We start from the raw sequence: 7,459 nt of genomic DNA, 5'->3' as shown, positions 1-7,459 counted from the left end.
ATTTACTCCTGAGTTCATGTGCAACTCTTTACAATCAGAATCCAGTTTATTGCTAAGTAGGTTCTCACATACAAGGAATATGCCTTGGTAGGTTGGTGCAGAAGAATGAAACTGATATAAATAGACAAAAATAGACACTAAAAGAAGACAATATGTACAATATTCAATAAATGAAGAATAAGGAAGCATCACTTGGTTATTTTGTTTGTGAATGTCACAATTAATTTAAATTTTTTGGCTTTTTTCCCCAGGCCTAGTTAAATACTAGGGATGAAACGATTTATTATTCTATAGATATTCTATCATCATTAACGCAACAAAAAACACACGTCTCCTCTTCACATGTTCATTTGTTTTCTTCATCAGTCGGTTTGAAAAATTCAAAATTAATTCTTAATATGAAGCGATAATTTATTGGCTGTAATTAAATGATTCAGATAATTTATCTGTCCAGATAATTAGCGTGTATAAGACATTGGCTGTTTGGTTTCCAGATACGGGCTGTCTGATGAAGTGGCTTTCTATCTGATGGGACTTTTTTTTTGGAACATGCAAACAGAGCTGGTGGTAGCAGCAGAGTCGGACATGTTTTCCTCTCATAAGCTGTTGTCGGCAGCAGCAGGTGAACGAGGAGGACAGGGGGACACAGCACTCTGTAAAATGAGAGGTTTCTGGTTGTTGAAAATTGTCCAGAAACACTGACTGCTAGTGACGCTCCCGGGCCGAGTAGAAATAATGAGAACATCTGGTCCTGTTATTTCCCCCAATTTACAAGTGAATGAGTCGTAGGGGCTGCGCAGCTGTCGCTGCACGCACCTGAGTGCTCCCACAAAGCCACTCGGAGCCCAATTGCCCCCCTGAGAGGATCTGCCCTCGCTGCAGCCGCAGAAAATTAATGTTAGTCATGTTTCATAAGAGATGTTTGTGTGAAAGTGTTGAGAGGAAGCAGGTTGTCAGATGTGCTTTTTTTTTATTTACACATTATTATGAGAAAGGCGATGACTCGTCTTATTATAGCTTGTGATGTCATGCTTTATGTAATGATGTCATAACCTGATTACGTCACTCTGATGACTTAAGGGAAGTCACGTACTAAGTGTGATATAATCACTGAGGTTTGTTCGTTTGTGATTAGGGAATCATGTATAAAGTGTGCTATAATAACTGAGCTATGTTTTTAATGGTCAAAATGTGTTGTGTATGAATTTTTTAGGTAGAATTTAAGAGATGTGATCATTCCTAAAATGTAGTGGATGGTTCTATTTTGTGTGCTTTGTGTGAATGTGGTTTGCAAATGACTTTTTTTTTTTTTTCCTGAGTGGGATGAATGCAGTACCCTATTGCGCATCTTGTTGAGTGATATGCCAGATGTTGGACTTGGTAAATTATTGGTGTGAGGGGATGTGATTGTTGATGATGTTGTACTTAAACATATTTGTATTGTATCATGTTATCACCAGCTGAGATTCCATTGTAGAAATTAAGGATAAAAGTTTATCTTAGCATGTTGTAATTTTTTTAGTTGGGCGGTGGTGGAGCGGTTTGGTTTTTGTCGTTGTTTGATGACTTGTTTTGTACGACTGGAGTGTTTTAGTGAATACTGCTGTGACCATGTTGTGAACAAGTAAGCATTTGGTGAATATAGTGGGATATTACATTTAGCTGTTCAGGTGATAGTTGTTGTGCTTCTAAAATTTGAGAGGCGATTCATTAATCCGTTTTCACCTGGGCTTGAATGGAGTGGTTAATTATAATGCGGTATTTATTATTCTGTTACCACTGCTTTTCCCTGTATGTACACATCTGGTTGGTTATTTGTGAGGTTTGGATTTTATAAAAATAAAATATTTGACCGTTGCGTTGTTAGACAGCACTGTTCCAGCTGCGTATGCAGGATTGTGTTGAACTTACTAGCTTGTGTGCTACTGTTTGCAATGCATATGACTGTGTATCGTGCTACTTTGAAGGTTAGTGTTGGGACACTGTGGCAATATTTATATACTAGGATGACAGTATTGGGCCAGGATGGAACTTGTATGATCAGTTGCTACTAAGGGTAAGTTGTTGTGATTTGAATTTGCATGTGTTGTCCTTAAAATTCTAATAGATTGTATCCGTTAATGTTTGGGGAGAGTTGAAAGCGATAAATTTGAGAAAGGATTTAATGATTTACGTATCCATGCTTTTTGAGATAAGAAGCAGTGCTACAACTACTCTGTCAATCGGTCTTCATTTTTTCGTGAAAACATTGCTGTTTCGGTCGAATCAATTAGTTCTAACATTGATTGGACGAGTGAAAGGGGTGTGTTCAGGTATCGAAATTTGTGTGAACCAGCTTTTCTGCAAACTTTAAGAAGTGGTTGGCTTATGTGTATTGGCTGTATTAAATTATCAATGCGGGGGGTCTTTTTAAAGTGGGATAAGCGCAGACTTACATTGGTATGTTCCCTGTGTGATGATTGGTTGTTATTTGGTAAGTGGGTGGCCCAGTGTTGTTCAGTCCTTCCAATAATTGCTGCGGAATGAAATGTTTGAAAAGTATGCTGCAGTCGGACTAGGTGTGTATTAATTTTGCGTTATGCGGGTTGTTAAGTGTTGATAGATGTTTTTGGACGAGGAGGTAGCTGTTTCACTGGCCCTGTCGTTGGCTAGCCTATTAATCCTTCTGGTTCCTTATACTAGAATTACTGTATCACGTCTTTTATTTAATACTGTTTTTAAGCCCAGAGCCTAGGTGTTTAGGGAAAAGATTTACAGGTGGTTAACTGTAGATTTGATTGCAAGCAATGGGCTCTAAACAAAGTATTTGTCATTTTTTTAGAGAGTAATTTTCTTTAAGTTTAAAATGGTCTTAAAATCTGATTGTTTGTGGAGTTTGTGGCTCTAGTGTCAACCTCATGTAGTTTAGATTATAATGTGCGTGGTTTGTGTCGCGTGGGCCAAAAAAATAAATCGTAATTAGTGAAGGAAGTAGGCTAAATGAGAACTGCTGACAGCGTGCTTCAAATGATATCTGCCGAATTTGCATTTGTTACATCAAACACTGCATGTGCTTGAGTGCGGCCGACAGCGTGGAGGCTGGGGAGTAATTTCTACCCCCAACCGGAAGAGGAGTTATTACCTCCGAGATCAGGTGTAAAGGAGTGTGTGAGGATCCAACGATAAAGGCTGTGATGTGAGGATGGAGTTTATATTCTGTAGATATTCTTTCATTTTGAGTGTTGTCGTGTGTGTGAGTGGAAGCAACTGTTAACATGTATATATATGCTGTGTTGTGTGTGTGCGCGCATTGTGTGAGACTGACTTTTAACTAATGTACTGTTGGTTCTTCGTCGTTTGGCTTGCAGGATTGTTGTTCTCTTCAATGTTTCTGTTCTCCTATAGTAAAAAAAGCTGGCGCTAAGAAGGATGGGAGGAGTAAGGTGAGTGTAAGTTGTATAATCAGCAGTTTAATTTTAATGTCTGCTATCAGGTGATGGAATGGATGCCAGTGGAGGAGAGTACAGAAAGTTGATTTACATTAATATAATAGCTAATTATATTCTTAAAATATACACGATACAGAGCCAATGGTGTCTCACTCCTCTGGTTTGTTGTATCGCAGCCTCTCTTGGTTTGTTTCCATAGCGGTATGTGACTGAACTGCTGTTTTTATCTCCTACTCGGTGAATAAGGTTTATTTCCACAAAACCAGAAAGTTGGTGTTGTTGGAACACTAAGAGACGTTTAATGATTTGATTCTGTTTCTGTCCCACTTTGAATGAGTTACCATGGCTGAAGGTCAATTGTTTTGTCCTGAAGTCTGGTGGGTCATACTCATAGTTTTGCTCGAATATTGGTTGTTAAGTGACTTCTAGTTTGAGTGAATCTTCTAATATACAATTGAGTTGCAAAGTAAATATTCCGTGAACCAAATATTTAGTCTTCTTTCTATAACCTGATTTTCCTGGATGATTTATGTGCTATGTATATTGTTGCATTTTATGGTGTATATGTTATTAGTTGGCTCTTTAAACTATTATATCTGGTTTGGTATTAAAGAGCAACACAACCACAAGGGAAACTCAGTTTATCCAACATTTGGAGACGCATCTACATCAGATTGTTGCTTTAGTAACACTGATGAATGTAGTTACTCCCACAGACTCCAAATCAGATTTTACAACACCGAAGCCGCCGCGCGCAGGACACCACACACACACCACACACACACACCACACACACACACACAAACACCGACAAAACACACACACACACACTTTAATTGACTGTAAAACAGCAAATTCTTTAATGGAGTTAAATCTCCAGGGAAGGGAGGGAAATCTGTCACTGAAACCCCTCTGCACATCTGTCAGACATACAACTCCCCCTGCACAGAGCAGCCTCTCCAGGTTCAACTGAAGTCTGAATCCTTAAAACAATCAATATTTTTTAGCATTTATGGCATGAATCAATAGTCCTTCCCAACTCTGCTGCTCCTTCTTTCTTCAATGTTATTTCCAGTTACCCTCTTACTTAGGTAGCAGATTAGGCTACCCTGAGGCATCAGTGTAATGGGAAGTGTGGTGGGCTGGGCAGCAGGTCGATGGACATTGATCCGCCTCATTATTCCGCTCCATCGAACGCTCACCTCGCCCATTAACGGCTAAATAAAAACCAAATGCTCCCCCGCTCTAACTCTCTGTAATATTCGGATGCTCGGCTCTACCTTTGGTCTTTATTGTTGTTTAAAAGCTGCAGCACTTTATCGACTCTTTGTTTAGCCGGTGTGGCTCGGTGTTCCGGCGCAATGGATGTAATTACCGGTTGTTTTAGCTTCGGTGGGGCTTCGGGCGGAGCTCAGGAACTCGGGAGGCGGCGGTCGATGGCGCCCGGCAGCGCAGTGCTCTTATCAGGAGAGGAGAGATCTAATTCAAACTCTCAACTTTCCACTTTCAACCACCTCAGGTGGAAGGAAGGATACAGGCTGTTAGTGCTGCATTTCTCTGCACACACACACACACATGCACGCACACACTGTCCCTGTCAGTATCAAACTATTACAGCACTACCTCAGTGTCTGTCCTCCAGAGGACTGAGAGCTTCTACAAACATTTCACTGCACCTGATGTAGCGATTTCTCTTTATTCTGATTCATATTTTTAATCATTGTTCCTCATTTTTTCTAGTCTGTTCTGTAGTTCTAGTTCTTACATAAGTCTTATTTTTAAAAATTAAATTTTAAAAATATTCTGCTTCCCATTTTTGCTCCTGAGGACGAGGTAGATCTATAAACAGACTCGTCTCATACTGCAGCTTGATCAGAGGCCCTCAGCTTCAACATATGACGCTGTAGGTAACCCTCTCGCATCTATTCTGGACACAGCTTACCCAAAAAGAGAGCAGAGCGGAGAGATGCTCCTGGTGGAATCACGAGCATCGTCTCAAACAGGCGCAATCAGCTTTTAGAGGGTAAGACTTTCAAAATAAAGCTAGTGTGGTTAACATTGTGAAACTGTTGGGTTAGGTTTAGGCACCATAACTACAATCACACAAACACGCATCACTAGAAAGGGAGCATACCTATGTTCCCCGGGTGCTATGTTCCCCGGGTGCTATGTTCCCCGCTTTGTATGGGACCGGGAACCCTAACCCTAACCCTAACCTTAGCGGGGAACATAGGACCCGGGGAACATAGGGATGACCCACTAGAAAACCCATCGCCAGCAAACCTTATGGTTGTGTTTTCTTACGGTACGGTGCGCCTGCCTCGTCTCTGTCGCCGTTCCTCGCGTTTGTCTATCAATTTTTAGATGTGAATAAAAGTTTCATTGTCACACTTGGTCCAGAACATCAGTCAAATCAAGAAAGAGGCATAAGTGTGAACGGAAGCATCTTTGAAGGCTTCGAGTTTATTTCCCTCCCACTTCCAGTACGTGTAGCTGCACGAACAAGCTGTCAAACTCTTGAGTGATGACGGATCCGCCTTCTCAGTGTGACCTGTAATTCAGTGTGAACACAAGTATAACTTCACCTTACTTTGTACTTTACAGTGTGTGTGTGTGTGTGTGTGTGTGGATTCAATTTCTTTATTCATGCTGCAAGAAAGTGCATCGTGTTTACAGCAAGATAACCTTGACAGCTATAATATCTAACATTTTTTATTATTTCAGCGGCGTTGTGTGTGCAGCCAGATAAGAACCTTTATTTGGGATAAATCTGAGCGGCACAAAAAGCTACTTTAAACTCCAGGAAGCCGGATAAACACATTAGAAGATGGTAAAAAGTGCTGATAAGCTCGGCTGGGTTTCTCTGAGCATAATGCTGCTTCGCTGTTATCGGGGAGGAAATATAGAAGATAACAGACATGAAAGAAAAGTGACTACAGCTCAGATTCCTCCGTCTGTCCACAGAGGAAAATACTTTCTGGCTCAGTGTGACAGACAGACGCAGAATAAACACATTTCTGCACAGCGGAGAGACACAAAGTTTCTGTTTTACCAATCAGACCATCACATCTTTATTATGATGATTCTATCCCTGGCCTTCATGTAGATGATGACTAACGGCTGCTGGGTAACTAACCAGAGTTTACTGTGAGATGTACATGTCCAACATGTCTCCTGGAAATTATACTTAAAACACTGGGGGGGACCAAAGCATCAGACCTTGTGCACACCCCTGCTTAGACAGGTCAGAGGTTTCCGGGGGGATAAAATCTGATTGGCTACCCCAGCTGTCCCCCCATTATCCTTCCCTCTTCCACTGGCACTGACTTTCAGAAGCTAGAGTGAAGATACTGCTATCATATGGAACTAGATGAACTAACACACCCGCCTGTACCAACCATGTTATGCTAGCATGTCAGGAAGGGGGCTAAATAATGCTCCAAAGTTAGACTAGATATAGGCCTACTGTGTGTATTTCCATTTAGTTTTCTTACACGCCTTAAAATCAAGAAGGCACCTGTGAAGCTTTGCGACCCAGTTTGAAAACCCGTTGCGTAGTGGATCAGCAAGGTCATTATACGTTTTGGCTTTATCCCTTGTATATCCAAGAGTCACAAGTCTATTATCACAGCTGTACAATTCCAGCTGAGTACTTGGTAGATCCACCGTAAGAAAAAGATCAAACTCAGGTCCAATACCTGTGACTTAACTGACTGTGGTTTAAACCCGTGGGGCAAGTGAGGATCAGGCGAGTGTTGTGAAGCTCCCACCTCACTGCTGCAACAAAAAAAACTCAATGGAAACTTAAAAAGCGATCAGTGAGTGCAGAAGAAATCCACATGCGTGCTTCTTTGGGGTTTGTCTTGCCGCTGTCATCATTCCTCGTGAGAGCCTAGTGGGAGCTGGAATCAAATGGAGCGGGAACATTAAGCCCTTAATTAATAAATATTTGTATTCATCTCGTCCACGCGACTTGCACGGAGAACACCTGTGTCTTATTAAACACAAACCACAGCACACTAACACACACA

Source organism: Morone saxatilis, unplaced genomic scaffold, assembly GCF_004916995.1.
Source record: "Morone saxatilis isolate NCDOM2014 unplaced genomic scaffold, NCSU_SB_2.0 Contig11, whole genome shotgun sequence".
Classification (NCBI taxonomy): domain Eukaryota; kingdom Metazoa; phylum Chordata; class Actinopteri; family Moronidae; genus Morone; species Morone saxatilis.
This window is presented reverse-complemented; position numbering follows the sequence as displayed.